Source organism: Mauremys reevesii, linkage group 12 (assembly GCF_016161935.1).
Source record: "Mauremys reevesii isolate NIE-2019 linkage group 12, ASM1616193v1, whole genome shotgun sequence".
Lineage (NCBI taxonomy): Eukaryota > Metazoa > Chordata > Testudines > Geoemydidae > Mauremys > Mauremys reevesii.
The window spans coordinates 34,905,497-34,921,575 of NC_052634.1; the positions used below are offsets into that span (position 1 = coordinate 34,905,497).

The 16,079-nt window shown below is 51.4% G+C and overlaps 3 non-coding genes across 3 annotated transcripts; 1 reads left to right on the forward strand and 2 right to left on the reverse strand.

Moving 5' to 3' along the window:
- Window positions 1-10,424: 10,424 nt before the first annotated feature.
- Window positions 10,425-10,518, reverse strand: TRNAI-UAU. Its single transcript has 2 exons — window positions 10,481-10,518; window positions 10,425-10,460 (listed from the first exon to the last, which is right to left on the reverse strand). It is a non-coding gene; the product is annotated as a tRNA-Ile (tRNA).
- Window positions 10,519-11,313: 795 nt separating this feature from the next.
- On the reverse strand, window positions 11,314-11,385 carry TRNAQ-CUG. Its single transcript has one exon. It is a non-coding gene; the product is annotated as a tRNA-Gln (tRNA).
- Window positions 11,386-13,604: 2,219 nt separating this feature from the next.
- Window positions 13,605-13,678, forward strand: TRNAT-AGU. The gene has a single exon. It is a non-coding gene; the product is annotated as a tRNA-Thr (tRNA).
- The last annotated feature ends 2,401 nt before the right edge of the window (window positions 13,679-16,079 follow it).

Genomic DNA, 16,079 nt, shown 5'->3' on the forward strand with positions numbered 1-16,079 from the left:
ATGTCTGACCACAGGGGTGTCCTGGCACCGACCTGACACACATGCCCCCAAGATGAGATCACCAATACACTGACCGACAGGAGAAGGACACCCCAACACTAGTAGGGAGAGGAAATACAAACAGGGCAGCGGGGAGAAACCCCTATTGAACATGCATTACACCCAGCGACGGCAGCAGAACCCATTAGCGGCTACACAACTCACCAAAGGGATCTGCAGGGGGCTGCAGACAGAGCAATGAAAATCTCCACTCAATGCACAGCTGCCAGAGGAGGAGGGGTGGGAGGTATCTGGGGCAGGGGCTAGGGGAGGGAGGAGGTGGGAGGGATTTGGGGAGGAGCTAGAAGAGGAAGGGGTGGAGGGTATTTGGGGGTGGGGCTAGAAGGGGGATTTGAGGGCAGGTCCTAAAAGGAGGGGGTGGGAGGTATTTGGAGGCAGGAGCTAGAAGATTGGGGAGAAACTGTGGGAGAGGAGCCAGAAGAAAAGGAGGATGGGAGGTATTCGGGAGAGGGGTCTAGATGAGGGGTGGGAGCTATTGGGGCAAGGGAAAGAAGGGGAGGATGGGAGGTATTTGCGGGAGGGGCTGGAAGGGTGGGAGGTATTTGGGGCTGGGAGGCTAGAAGAGGAAGGGTGGGAGGTATTTGGGGGTGGGGAAGGAAGGAGGCAGGAGGTATTTGGGTGGTGGGGTTCAAACGGGGGGAGGTATTTGGGGGCAGGGGTAGAAGAGTAGGGGTTGGGAGGTATTGGGGCAGGGGTACAAGAGGAGGGAGGTTGGGAGGTATTTGGGGTGGGAGGTATTTGGGGGTGGGGCTAGATGAGGGTGGGAGATATTTGGGAAGGGGCACGGGGTATTTGGAGGTGCAAGGGGTAGAAGGGTAGGTTTAAGACATTTGGGGAGGGGAGAGGGGGTATTTGGGGTGGGGTGTAGAAAAGGGGGTGGGAGGCATTTGGAGAGGGGCAGGGGTTATTTGGGGGCGAGGTGTAGGGGAGGTATTTGGGGGCAGGTGATATTTGGGGGCAGGGGTAGAAGGGGTGGGAGGTATTTTGCGAGGGGTAGAAGGGTAGGTTTAAGGCATTTGGGGAGGGGCGGGGGGTATTTGGGGCAGGGGCCGAAGAGGGGAGGGGCGGCATCGGGGAGGAGCTCAGGGGTTGGAGGAGGGAGCAGCAGAGGGGGTTGGGCGCCACGTGACGCCCCCTCGGAAGCTCCGCCCCTCTCGACACAGCCAGTAGGAAGAGGAGGCAGAGCCCTGACCAATGGGAGCGCAAGAAGAAACCTTCCCCCCCCCCGGGTTTGAGTGCGTGGTTGAGGGCTGCTGGCAGTGACCAGACCCCTCCCCCCAGCAGGATGTTCCCTGCAGCCTGGTGCCATTCACACCCCAACCCCTGTACACGCTCCCGCCCTGCCCCCACCCCTGCCCCTTGCGGTGTCCCCAGTCCCCGCTGTGTCCCCCCCGCAGCTTCCCAGCCCCCCCGTGACCCCGCCCCACACTTCCTCCCTGCAGCCTGCCCCCTCCCCGAGTCCCAGCTTCACCCCCGACATCTCTCCAACCCACCTCCCCCATCGCTTCCCCTCCCCCCAGTGCCCGGCCCTGCTCCCCGGGGGGGGCTTTAGAAGCCCCCACCCCCCCGGCCGCTCCACTCCCCACAATGGGAAGCTGCTGGCGCTGAGGAAGGTGGGGCTGGGCAGGGCTGGGCTGGGCAGGTCCTGGAGAAAGAGAGACGAGGGGGCAAGGCTGAGAGGCCCCTCCCTTGTCCCGGGGGGAGACAGGGGGTCACACAATTTGGCCTAGTGTCACCCTCCGACATACAGAGGAGACGTGAGCTCCCAGCAGGCCATGCTCCATCTCCAGCCCCGCTGGGGAGAGACCCCAATCCACCAGTGCCCCCCACCCCGCCACCGCCAGCAGTCAAGCTGGGGAACCAGCCCCTTCTCCCCTGCGAGGGCTGCAGGACTCCCTGCCCCCTGCAGCACCAGCCTCCCCACCATGCACCCCGGATTGTATTTACATGAACTCACCTACTCTGCGGAGGTGTCCAGCAGACAGAGCTGGGCTGCCTCTGCTCCAGGTGCCCAGAGGAGGGACGGCTCCAGCCTGGGGCTCTTCCTCCCTCCCTCCCTTCCTCTTGCACAGTCTGGTCCCAAAGCCTCCCCCAACCCTGGCCCATCACTAGCAGGGGAGAGCTCATTCACATCTTGCTTCCAAATCATCATTTGAAATTCTGAGGTTGGCCAACATTGCCGAAGCCAATGCACCGACATTGTCAGCAAACACAACAGCTGGGTGAGGAAACCCGGCTTTGTCCAGACTTTTCAAACCTATTTTACTTTCTCAGGTACAAGTATTTTTCATATGTTGGATCTGCTTTTGAAGTGTGTGTTAACGTTTCAATTTCCATTCAGATTTGCAAACAGTGACAACATTGGCAGCGCTGCATGTAACTACCTGACCACTACGGGGGTGTTGGGGAAATTTGGGGAAGGGGGTGCACAGCCCCCTGGCTGGGGGGCGTATAGGGAACGCCCGGTCTCACTGAATTGAGTCTCCTACTGCAGCACCTCAGTAGGTTACATCAGAGAGGAGCTGCAGTGTCTAGGCAGTGGGATGCCTGTGCCTTTAAGAGCCCAGCCCTGGGAAGCCCATGCTGAGAGGTGCTGCCTGTGGGAGGGGAAATAGAAAAGCCCCTCTGCTCCCCCCACCCTGTTTTTGCAAACACTGGAGTCTCAGCCCCCCGGGGTAACTGTTACCCCTCTGCCCCTGCCTGTGCCGGGGTTTAACCCTCTGGCAGCGCCTCCCCCTGGGCTGAACTCTGGCTCCTTCCCCCGTCCCTGACTTTGCCCTTCAGCCCCTCTCCTAACTCTGCCTCCAGCTGCTTGACCCCCCAACCAGTCACTTTCCACCCCCTGCTCAGTCCCTGGCCACCCCCTCCCCTGATTTGCCCCCCTTTGCCCCTCTTTAATCCCTGTAAGAAGTAGGGGGGGCTGGGTCCCATTTTCTGGGGCTGGGCGCCTGGCCCCTGCCTGCCCAATGCTCAAAGCGCCCCACGATCTTGCGGATGTTTGCCGAGTGCTGCAGGGTCACCTGCAGGGGGAGAGAGACGCGGTTAGGAAGTGATGCAGCCAAGGGTGCCTCACCCAACACTGAGATGCAGCCACCTCTGGGGTGGGTTGCACAAGTCAGCAAATGAATTTGGAACAGGAAATGCACTGAAAGGACCGAGGCAGCTGCAGGAGGTGGAGAAAACCAGAAAAAGCAGGAGCCCTGGATCCCAGCCCTGCCCCTCCCCCACTCTACCCCTAACCCCACTCCTCCCACATTTGAGGAGAACCCAGGAGTCCTGGTCCCCAGCCTTGCCCACCCCCATATTTCGATATGGCTCCATCCAACAGCTGCCCCCACAATTGCAGGGCAGTGCCATGGGGCACACCAGGGCCTGCCTGTTTGCACAGGATGGGCGATGCCAGTGCCCCAGGGTGGGGAGAGACGATGCTAAGGGAGAAGCAGGCAGCAGACACCCCCACGACAGAGAAAGAAGTGCTAGGGGGCACCGTGCTGCAAGGAGTGAGGGGGGTTGGCAGGGAATGGGAGGATCTCCCCTCACAGCGGGTGCATCTGTCTCCCCACCCGCAATTCCTCCCCAGCCCTACCCCGGCCCAGCTACCAGGGTTACATTTGGCCTGGATTCCCCAGCTGCTGGGGGAGGGGCATGGGGCTGGGGAGCATGAGCCTCTACTCCCCCTTCCCCCGACACAGCTGCATGGGCACTGACCAAAGGAGGCCGCAGCACTGCTGCTTAGAGGAAACTGAGGCACCAGCCAGTGACAGACACATCATGGCTCTCCTCAGCCTCATCCTCTTTTCCATATACAACCGGGCGGAGGGGGGGAACTCAGGGCAGTTGCATAGTTAACCTGTGGAACTCCTTGCCAGAGGATGTTGTTAAGGCCAAGACTATAACAGGGTTAAAAAAAAAGAACTAGATAAATGAACAGAGGACAGGTCCATCAGTGGCTATTAGCCAGGATGGGCAGGGATGGTGCCTGTAGCCTCTGTTTGCCAGAAGCTGGGAATGGGCGGCAGGGGATGGATCACATGATGATTCCCTGCTCTGTTCATTCCCTCTGGGGCACCTGGCACTGGCCGCTGGCAAGAGACAGGAGGATACTGGGCTAGATGGACTTTACCTCTGACCCACTCTGGCCTTTCTCATGTCTCCCTTGGCGCAGCAGTGACACCCAGTGGGCAGTCACAGTAATGCACAGAAGGTGTTTCCCTTGGCGCAGCAGTGACACCCAGTGGCCAATCAGGGTAACACACAGAGCATGGTTCATTTAAACATCATTTATTTTGCAGCTTCATTTACTGTGCTAACAATGTAGCATCCTGACACCGATATTTCTGCCCATGTGACCTGTGGGTTGGATTCATTTTAGTGGGACATGGGACATGTGGAGGATAATTTAAACTCTTAATTTCCTTAGGGTTTCCCCGCAATATATTTCGATGCTGGTGTGACTTCTGACCATTGCACGTCTATTGTATTTATTACAATAGCACAAGTAAGTCACACAAGTGACATAGTCTAGGGCAGGAGTCAGCAACCTTTCAGAAGTGGGGTGCCGAGTCTTCATTTATTCACTCTAATTTAAGGTTTTGCGAGCCAGTCATACATTTTAACATTTTTAGAAGGTCTCTTTCTATAAGTCTATAATATATAACTAAACTATTGTTGTATGTAAAGTAAATAAGGTTTTTTAAATGTTTAAGAAGCTTAATTTAAAATTAAAGTAAAATGCAGAGTCCCCCAGACTGGTGGCCAGGACCTGGGCAGTGTGAGTGCCACTGAAAATCAGCTCATATGCCACCTTCGGCACGCGTGCCATAGATTGCCTACCCCTGGTCTAGGGGCTTGGCTACATTGGAAGTTAGAGCTCATTAAAGCAGCCCCGGGTGCCCTAACTCCTGAGGTGTCCACACTCGCAAGGCACATGGAGCACCTGGGCTCTGGAGCTCTCCTGGTAATCCACCTCCATGAGAAGCATAAAGCTCGCTGTGCCTCGGCTGACATGCCCGGGCGTCAGGGTGGATGACGTGTTGTGTTACTGCACTGTGACTGGCCTAAGGAAACATCCCATAATCCCCTGAAGTCAAGAGCCCACTCTGGTCATTGTTTTGAAATCGGCTGCAGGCATGCGGATATCCCCTTTCAAAGCTCCGTTTCCGACAGCCGGCTGCTTATCTGCTCTGGGACAAAGCAACCATTAGTGTGGAATGCTGCTGTTGTGAGTGTGTGTGTGGGGGGGGGTCTGCTGCTGTCTGAACACACAAGACAGCATGCTGACACACTCTCAGCCCCCCAAACACACTGTCGCTCCCCCCACATACACACAACACACTCCCTGTCACACTCCACCCCTGCCCCCCATTTGAAAAGCACGTTGCAGCCACTTGCACACTGGGATAGTTACCACAGTGCACTGCTCTCTGTGGCATTGCCAGAGCTGCTAATGTGGCCACTCCAGTGCACTTGCAGCTGTCAGTGTGAACACACGGCAGCGGTTTCCCTGCTGTGGTTTAACTCCCAGCGCTCTACATCTGCAAGTGTAGCCAAGCCCTAAATTTGCCAGACCAACCAAACTCAGTGACTGCCCTCCACCACCATGTGCAGTGAGTAGGGGCACGGTGAAGCACACACCACACTTGCTGGCTCAGCCTTGTGCATGGTGGGGTGGTCACCTCCCTGCTGATGAGACCTGGTCCCACCATCTCTGTGGAGCTCCAGTCTGCCCTGCTGCCATCCCTGTCTGTGTTGTCTTCTCTAGCAGTTGACTAGAAGGTGAGCATTGGCCGAATGCATGTAGCCGCGTTGTCTCAAAGAGCGAAAGCAGGACGAATGGTGCCTTCATAGCCCACCCAATATTCCATAACATAGTTAAGGGAAATATTTCTCAATGAACTCAGTAAAAGATCAGAAGCAGCCAGTGTCTGCATCAGTCTACAAGCATTGGTATTTTCTTGAAATTTGTCACACCAACCTAACTAACACCTAACACACATTTGAAGTTCTTCTTTTCACACTGTTGCTCATTCTCAGGTTCTGCTTTGTCTCCAGACAGATCCATTCTCTTTCAGGACAGCCTTGCTCTTTCTGTCTGTGTCACTCACTGAGGTGTCGGAGTAAACGCTCCCCCTTCCCTCTATTCTCAGACAAACACTAGTATTAACTGTTTGCTACTGATGAGTATAGAAAGCATTTGCCAAGGGTGATTGTTCCCAAGATCCAGTACTTTGTGTTCAAATGCATCCCAGCTTCCTTGGTGAAAATAACACCAGGTTTCTTTGCAATATACAAGAAGAAAGGAGTTTTTTACCCCAGATGGGACTTGACCCCACAATTTCTGACTTAGGAAGCCAATGCCTTATCCATTGGGCCACTGGGGCCCTAAAGAACAATGGAAAGAGGGATGGAAATTCCCTCTCAGGATTGCACATTTCTCACATTCACTCAGAAGCCAAATACCCATTTAATCGCCTTACAGAAACGTCTGCATCCCCTGGCAGCGAGGCAACTGACAGAACTGAGCACCACCTTTCTGCCAGCCATCTTTAGAGAAGAATCCCACCCTAGAGTCACCCCTCCCTCCTTCAGCACCTCCACGGCTGTGGCTCTGAGTGGCAGTAGGATGATTAGGGGGCGAATCCGGGGCTGGAAGGGAGGTAAGGTCCGCCTCTAAGGAGTAACCAGGTGGGGCAGACCCAGGGGGAGGATGTGGGCTGCTGGTCGGTTGTTGGGATCCGAGCTCTAGATCAAAGCTGCACAGCGATCTGACACCCAGGGTTATAGGGCCGACATAGTGACCCCCTTACTGGCCTTGGTGAACCCTAAACCCTTGTTACTAAGGGCATTGAGGAGTCTCTGTCCATTAATAACTTCTGGGAGCTCCCCAGCAGGCTGCGGGCATCAGCCGCCTCCTGCCACACAGGTTAGACTCTTGGCGCTGTGCCAGCCGCCCCCTCGCTTGCAGGCCCAGTGTAAGAAGCAGGAAGCCGGTGCTGGCAGAAGAGGGTTTTGATTAATCGACCTCTGTGTTATGGGCACAGGACGCTTCCACTCAGTAGCACAGCTGGGGGGGAGCAGGGGAAGCAGCTAAAATCGGGGAGGGGAGGCAAAAGCCCCACTTCCCTCCCAAAATGATTCCCAGTGGGGGACACCAGGATGGGGCGGCAAGTGGTGGCCAGACTTTGGCCGTCATGGTCTAGTCTAGCTCAGGGTCCAGCTCAATTTCCTCCCTGCGCCACTGGCCCCCAGTCCCCTTCTGCCACCAGGTGAACCCGGGAACTCAGGCAGAAACAGGGTGAGAAAGAAAGTCAGGCTGAGCAAGGCAGGCCAAAGTGAGTCTTGTCTTCATGGGCCGCTCCCAATGACGTTCTTTTTGTGTGCAACTGCTGCAAAAACCTCCCGGACAGAGAAGCAACAGGCCAAAACACTACTAGACAGCTGCCAAAGTATCTCAGTTGGGAGAGCGTTAGACTGAAGATCTAAAGGGCCCTGGTTTAATCCTGGACTTTGACAGAGCCCTTCCATCTTTGTGCAGGGGTGGCTTGTTCGTTGTGCCACCATTCTCTCCACCACTCTGTTGCCAATGGCCCTGCACAGTCACCTTCTGCTGTCACCTGCCACTGTGACCTCTGCGAGTTGGTCTCTTGAGGTTCCACCAGCTCTCAGTGATTTCAGCTGAGCTCTCAGTGCAGGAACCTCACTGCTAGTGCAGTCTGGGCTGTCTCTTACACAAAAACACTGTCCCCACAACAGGACTAAGCACTTAGACCTGATCGTCAGTGATTTCAGCTGCAGTGGTCATTTAACACAACAAAAGACTCTCTATGGAGCCTAATCAGCTCTGTCATTAAACAGTGGAGAGGGACAGGTCCCCACTCTCTCTCTTGATGCCTTCAAATCATCACAGACATGGCCTTGGCTACACTTGCAAATTTGCAGCTGTGGAGGCCAAGAATTAATTAATATAGGTTTGAAGGGATCTTAATGTATGTTAGAAGTTAATGTGATTCTGCATGCTGTAAGGTATGTGGTACAGAGAGAATTGTGTGAAAAGTCGTTACGACCTTGTGAATTGCAGTCTTGTTTTCTGTTCTAGTATTGCAGACAAATAAGATAACGAATAGGCTTATGTATAAACAAATGCAAATGTTTACTTTTACTGTCTCCAGGTTTGCTAGCCACTGTCTGTTAAGAAGGTATAAAAATTATTATGATTGTTTACTAATTGAGAGAGATCCGTCCGGGACAAGGGGCAACCCAGTTCCTGACACTCTCTCCCTCTTGTGTTCACTAGAGTATTATAATAAAGTATTTTGATTTTGCTGCACCTAAACAAAAAGCGAGAACTGAGTTTTTTGAAAGGGGTTTAGTTTGTTAGCTAATACAAATAGTTTTTAATGGTTGCTGAATTTTTGGCAAGAGTTTTTGAACAAAAGCAGCTTTTACTGCTTTTTTGGTATTATTAGTTGGATTAGTAATTTTTGAATGCTGTTTAAAGATTTTTGTTAGTTTATTAAGATAATTAGCAGGGGATTTTTTTTTATTTTGTTTATCATTTGTAATTTTGGTTTAATTTGTTTTTTTAGGACAAATTTTTGAAATAGAGGTTAAGAGACGATTTTTAGCTTTTGTTAAAGCATCCCCAATACTAGGGTTGGCATTAGGCCAAGCTGCCTGTTTGTTAAGTTGTTGCTGAACTTTAGCTGGCAGTATTGCTTGTAAAAGCTGATTAATATTTGCTTAAGATGGATTATAGCATTGAATTATTGTTTGGAGCTTTTTTTTAAATTTTATTGGGTTTTTTTTTTTTGATTTTAGGAAATTTTTTTATTAAGTTTTTAAGATTTTTAGGCGTTTAAGGGGCATGTATTTTAATTAATTTTTTTATAGCCCCAGCTCCAGGCAAGTTTTTTAAAGGAGCTTGGAGTGCTTGCTTTGTGTTTTTAAGAAAGTAGTCGGCATTGTTATTAGCAGAAGCAGGGTTAACCGGACTACTGGTGTTAGTTAGTAAGGAAGAAGATAATTTTTTTGAAGAAGGAGAATGAACAACTTGTGCAGTTGATATTTGCCATAGGAATAATATAATGGGGCTGTTGTACAATCCCATAGGAATAATATAATGGGGCTGTTGTACAATCGTGAACACAAAGCACAAAACATCATACCTAGTACATAAAGTAAACACTCTATAAGCTGTATGAAAGGCATTCCTTCCAGCTTGATATATATTCTAAAGCATGGGAATTTGCCCTTGCAATTCAGAGATTCTTTGAACCTTTGGTAACAATGAAAGCAAATTTTGAAACCGATCAGGCATCATTCTAATCCAATCAAAATATACCTAAAATCTAAGAGCTACTTGCAATATTCTATCTGCATTCTATCTGCAGGCCAGTAAATGATGTGAAAACACACCCTCTCCAGCTCTGCAAATTGCGGCGCTGCAAAGCGCCAGTGTGGTCAAAGCCCCAGCGCTGGGAGTGCGGCTCCCAGCGCTGTCCGTTATTCCCCACAGGGAGGTGGAGTACGGACAGCACTGGGAGAGCTCTCTCCCAGCGCTGGCGCTTTGACTACACTTAGCGCTTCAAAGCGCTGCCGCACAGTGCTTTGAAGTGCAAGTGTAGCCAAAGCCTAAGTACAGTTCTACTGCCCATTACTCATACAATAAGAACAACATTTCATCCCCCCTTCCCCCACATTCAAGTGGTTTGTAACCCAACCCCAGCCAAAATCTATCACTTGGACAACACAGCTCTGTTTGCTGGATCCCTAGGTAGATTAGGTGTGAATGTAAATATAATCTGGCCCTGAAGCCTTAGCCCCCAGCTCATCACTAGCTGTCGGGGAGAACTCATTTAGACTTTGCTTACAAATCATCATTTGAAATTATTAGGTTAGCCAACATCAACTAAATGAATGCACTGACATCATAAAAAACAGCTGTATAAGGAAGCAAGGAAGCTAATCTATGTTCATACTTTTCAAATCTATTATACTTTTTCAGATACACATATTTTATCATACACTGTATAAGCTTTTAAAGTGTGTATTAATGTTTCAGTTTAAATTCAGATTTCCAAACAGTCACTAAATTGGTATGTAACTAGCTCACAAAACTGGGGGGGGGGGGTATTGGGAAAATTCCGGGGGGTGTAGGGAAATCACTGCCTGGCATAGATGCTGGGGTGGGAGGGCTGAGGGGGGGCGGGGAGAGAGGATTGTAGATTCTCACCTGAGCTCTGGAGAGGAGGTAATAAGTGAAGGGGGCATTTTTGACTCCTCTCCTCCTCAGTGTCCCAAGGCTAGAATTCTACATTCCACAGGGCCAAATAAGGGGGTGAAGCCATTTGGTTAATGAAAACCAGTGCTCCAGGTGAGGTTTGAACTCACAACCTCAGCATAGCTCCTCTCAGCACTGCCCTATAAGTACCGTGTGCTGACCAATTGCACCACTGGAGCACATGTTAACTGTGATTCTCCGAGACCCCTAGGTTGATAAAGGCGAGGAGTGACCCCAAAACATTCTCAGTGGGGTTGAGAGCAGGTAGCGACAAGTGTTGTACTCGGTGGGGTGGATTCTTCTTAAGGGTTCCAGGCCCCATTTGACCCTTTTGTTCTTCCCTGTGTAATAACAGAGCTGGTTAAGACTCAATGGAGAGTCTTGCTGCAGACCAACAGATCTGAAATCACTGATAACCAGCTCTAAGCATTAGTCCTGCTTTGGGACAGTGTCTCTCATGCAGCAAACTGCCCAGTCTGCGCTCGCAGTGAGGCTCCCTCACTAACAGCTGAAATCAGGGAGAGCTGTGTGAAGTGCAGGGCCCCAGGGGTGCCTGAACAGGGGGGAACAACACCCCAGGTGTCCAGAGGAGGAGAGGTGTGTTGGGCTCCAGCCTGGGACTCTGCCTCCCTCCTGCCTAGCCCTGACTGTGAAGCCTGGCCCTGGCCCTGCTTCCTTTAAATGCCAGGTGGGCAAGAGGAAGAGTGTGGCAGCTGCAGGGACCAAAGTTGTGGGCATCAGGTGAAGCAGCGAGAAACAACCATATGGTCAAACCACAGGACTCTCTAGCCAGACTGTTAAGTTCTAGGACCCCAGCCTATAGCCGCCTATTGAACCAGCCAGGCCAAAGACCTATCTCCAGTGGGCATCAGTCACCCAGCAGGAGGGAAAAACCTCACTCTAGTTGACCCTGAGAGAAGGTAGCCAAACACATTGAGCTCCAGGGCTTTGTAGCAAAGCAATGTATCGCCACGAGGTCCCACTGAGATTTGAACTCAGATTCCAGGATTCAGAGTCCTGAGTGTTGCCCATTACACCATGGGACCAGCTGCTATTTCATTTTCTAGACCCCTGTGACTCTTGGCTGGTTTGCACTCTGCACTTATTGCTTCCCACCCTCAGCTTCCTCTTGCGGGACTCTCTCTCCTCCTCCAGTGACTGTGGTCCTGCACTACCGGATCCGTGGGTCCTGCCCTGAGTCCCTGCATCCCCCTGCTTTGTCTCCATTCCCTGCAGGCTGCAAAAATGTCAGGGGAGGCCGCCCCTCCCTTCACTCCGTGCTCCCGCTCATATCAGCCAACTGCAGCCTCATCTCCTGGAACTCGGGCAGCTGTCGCTTGATCCGGTCGTACAGTCACACGGTGACTGGCTCCCCTGCCTGGATGCTCTTGTGGAAATCCCACAGGCGACGCTGCAGGACTTGGCACTGTTGGTTTCTTTAATGTTGTGGTGTTTCCCCAGCCGCCGGAACAAAGCCGCCAACTCCTCCCTCACCGACTCCCACCAATCCCCCTGGTAACCACAGAACCCTCTGATGCTTTCCCGTTCTGCCTACACCTCCAGGCCTCGCCCCCCTGCTCCTTTATCTTGCAAGCTTTTTTGCCCGTCGTTGCACACTGAGTGGATGTTTTCAGAGAACTATCCGCAGTGACTCCAAAATCCCTCACTTGAGTGGCAACAACTATTTTTGGCCTCGTCATTTTATATGTATAGTTGGGATTATGTTTTCCAATGTGCATCACTTTGCATTTATCAACAAATCTGTCATTTTGTTGCCCTTTCACCCAGTTTTGTGAGCTCTTTTTGTAACTCTTCGCAGGCTGCTTTGGACTTAACTTTCCTGAGTAGTTTTGGATCATCTGCAAATTTAGCCACCTCACTGTTTACCCCTTTTTCCAGATCATTTATGAATACGTTGAAAAGTACTTGTCCCAGACCCCCTGGGGGGCACCACTATTGACCTCTCTGCAGTTTGAAAACTGACCATTTATTCCTACCTTGTAATCAGTTATTTACCCATGAGAGGACCTTCCCTCTCATCCCATGAGAGTGTAATAGAGCAGAATAGGGCTTCCTTGGGTGTGGGCGTGAATTGACAATATATCAGGGGGTTGTGCACATTTATTGTCCTGGTGAAAAAGTGTGTCTGATACTCAGTCTTTGCTGCTCCTGCCAGCTGTGACTGCTGAGGACATTTTCCTTCTCTGCTCCAGGGTCTCTCTTCTGCCAGATTCTCAAAAAGTCAGGCCCCCTGCAGACTATGGCAGAGCAGTTTGGTAATAGGCTGCAGGACTCACCACGTAAGAATGTAGCTGCTGTAGCACCTTGACTGTCCATGGGCCAAATCCTGCAGCCCCGGATAACCTCCCACTGATGGTGATGGGAATTGAGCCTTTGTAACTAGCTGCTGGTACCTGAGGTCTCAGCTATGGATTAAACTGGTGGCAAACACAGCTTCAGCCAAAGAAGAGAAGGATATAAGTGAAAGAGCAAAGCTGGCCATCTGGGGAGCTGCTGCAGTCCCATCACCACAGTTGGAAGGGAAAAGAGGAAAAACTTCCTAAAGTGCTGGGAGCAGCCCCGAGAAAAGGAAGTTTGTCAGTGAGATCAGTAGCAGTAACTGTGAAATGAAGGAGTGCTTTCTCCTCTGTGCCGACATGGCTGAATTGTGTTACTTTACTGTGAGAATAAGCTTTAAAATATCCTGCTCTAATTTCAGGATGGGTCTGTAACCATAACTGGACTCTGTGGGAAGTGGCCTCTGGATAGTGATCTTTGGGAAAAGCTGGCTGAAGAGCCTTCCACCTCACCAGGAGATCCTGGCTTGACCTGCTAGTTCTTCCTTGCTGAACCTGGCTTGTCTGTCAGGCTCCTTTCTTTTATTTCTTCTAATGAAAAGAAAAGACCTCACTGCACAATCCTTGTAAGTGCTTGTTCAAGACACAGAGAACCTTCCTTGCAGCTAAGTCTTGGAAAGTGTTAAGTGGTAAATCTGGAGCTGATGGGAAGGTTACCATGACTCATAGTTGAGCTGAAGCTGCTGTGACTGAAACACAGAGCACTAATCAGTATCTGATCACAGCAGCTTGTGGGAGAAGCGCATGTTAGAAGCCCTCTGTCAGCTCAGCTGTGGCTTTCTGTGCACTGAGCCAGCCTGCTCAAGGTCTGCAAGTCTTGAGGGAAATGGGGAACATTTTTACTTTGGAATTTGAAGGTGTAGTCATGGACCATCAAGTGGAGTGGTTGCAAGTGGCCTGCCGGGGAAGGCACTATGGCTTAGTAGGCTAAAGCACCTGTCTAGTAAACAGGCGATCCTGGGTTCAACTCCCAGTGGTGCCTTGTTCTAAAGCTTTTGTCTCCTCTGCTCACATTTTCCTGTGTCTTCCTAGGAAATAGAAAAGACCTCCCTTGATAATCCAAGTAATTGCTTGTGAAGGAAAAGGCTTCTTTCCAACGGAGCATTGGAGAGAATCAAATCCTCAGTCTGGAGTTGATGAAAAGGCTATTGGCATTGGCAAGGAGGTTGCTTCCGCTGCAATTTGCTGTGACAGGAGACCCTGTGTTGTGCAGCCATGCAATTCACTGGGGATATCTGTGCACAGAGCCCCTTCTAGAGGGTTCTCTGCAGGGCTTGCAGGAAATGGAGAATGACTGTCCTTTCACTTTTCATGTTATTGTTGATGAAAAATGGAGCAGTTCGGGGAGAAGTCCCAGAGTGTGGCACCATGGCAGAGCTTGCCAAGAGAGCTGCTGGATAAAGAGCAGATTCAGGATCCAGCATCCAGTGCTGCCTTGCTGAACGTGCCTCCTCTTGTCCCCTTTTGGTCAATCTTTTTTGTTAATGGAGAAGCTCGACTCTGGCTAGCCATACAAATGCTTGCAAAAGAAACGGGTCTTTTTGCTGACAACTGTCAAAAGGAGGCTTTGGATAAACATGGAAACAAGGTCAAAGTCACTGTAAGCTGTTGAAGCTACAAGGCAGAGCACTAAGCACAGTATTAGCACGGCTGGTCACAGCAGGATCTCTGTGTGGTGGGATCCGTGGGGTACAATCCCAAACTGGAACTGCTCTGTCCTCTTATCTCTCCAGCCTGGGCTGTGTCTTACAATGCTGCACTAGTGTCAAGCAGCAAAACCCCCTCCATGTGCTGTGATCACTCAGCCAACAACATGCAGCAATGCACCCAACTAAGTTGCATGAATGCTCTATAAGCCACTCCTCAATTATACATAGAGACACCAGCATATCTCCCCAGCCCTCAGCCTTGCACCTCAGAAATGTACCATCTTACACTGCTCAAAACCTCTTGAAAAGTGCAAGCTCATTAATTAATTCACCACTTCCTCAAAAAGAAAGTGAATATGCACCAGCCTTTTTAATCTGAGCAGCTTTTCCAAGCACGTTGGACAATTTCACAAGTAAGTATAAAACATTAAAATAAGTTTATTAACTACAGAAAGATAGATTGTAAGTGATTATAAGTGTTAGGCAGAGAGGTCAAAGTTGGTTACGTAAATGAAAATAGAATCTTAGTGTGACATTCTAGACCTTTGGGGGAGCGGGCTGTATCCCCCATATTCCTCATTTTCATATAATCGTGATCTTACATATAGAGCATGACTTGTAAGGTATCAGGGGAAAGGATATGATCTGCTGAAAGTCATTTCTCTACCCATAGATGTATACCATTCACGCATATGAAATTATAAGAATTGTGTAGTATGGTTGTCACTATGCTGTAAGCAGTGATGAGCTGCCAAAATATTAACAACCGGTTCCCTCCTTCTCACCTCACAAGGGGGTCATGCCCCCCCTGGGAGGTCATGCCCCATCCAACCCCCCATGTTTTTGACACCCCCCCAGGACACCTGACCCATCCCCCCCTTTCCCTGTCCCCTGACTGCCCTTTGCAGCCCCATCCAACCCCTCCTCTCATTCTTGATGGCCCCCCGGGACCCCTGCCCCATCCAACCCCCCCTTCTCTCTGTCCCTGAGTGCCCCCACCACCTCATCCAACCCCTGCTCCTTCCTGATTGCCCCCCGGGATCCTTGCCCCCATTCAATCCCCCTGCTCCCTGCCCTCTGACCGCCCTGACCCCTATCCACCCCTCCACAATCAACCAAATACCCCTCCCTGCTCCCTGCCCCCTTACCACACTGCCTGGGGCCAGGACCGGGTCCACTCCGCCGGGACCTCAACCAGCCCTGCAGGGCCCGACTCCCCGGGCCGGACCGGCACCGGGGGCCAGAGCCACTCTGCTGGCACTGGGGCCGGAGCCGCGGGGCCCGACTCCCCGGGACGGGCCCGAGCTGGGGGTGCTTGGCTGGGACCGGGCTGGGGCACTTGGCCAGGGCCAGAGGGAGCCATTCCGCCACCGCGCCCAGCTTACCTGCCTGCTGCTTTTTTCTGGCTTCCCGTGAACATTTGATTCGCAGGAAGCAGGGGAAGCAGAGAAGAAGGAAGGCGGAGCATTCAGGGGAGAGGGGGAGGTGAGCTGGGACCGGGCAGACAGCTGCCTGAGCCTTTGTTAAATTTAAAAGCTTTTTAGAACCAGTTGTCCTGGAACCACCGGTTCTAAAGAGGCTTCTAAATTTAACAACCGGTTCTTGTGAATGGGTGTGAACTGGCTGGAGCTCACCACTGGCTGTAAGTTGGGGGAATCAGCCATCACCTGCATGAGGCCACACAGGGGGAATTGCTCAACTGCTTGGAAAGACACATGGTGCTGGGCCCCCCAT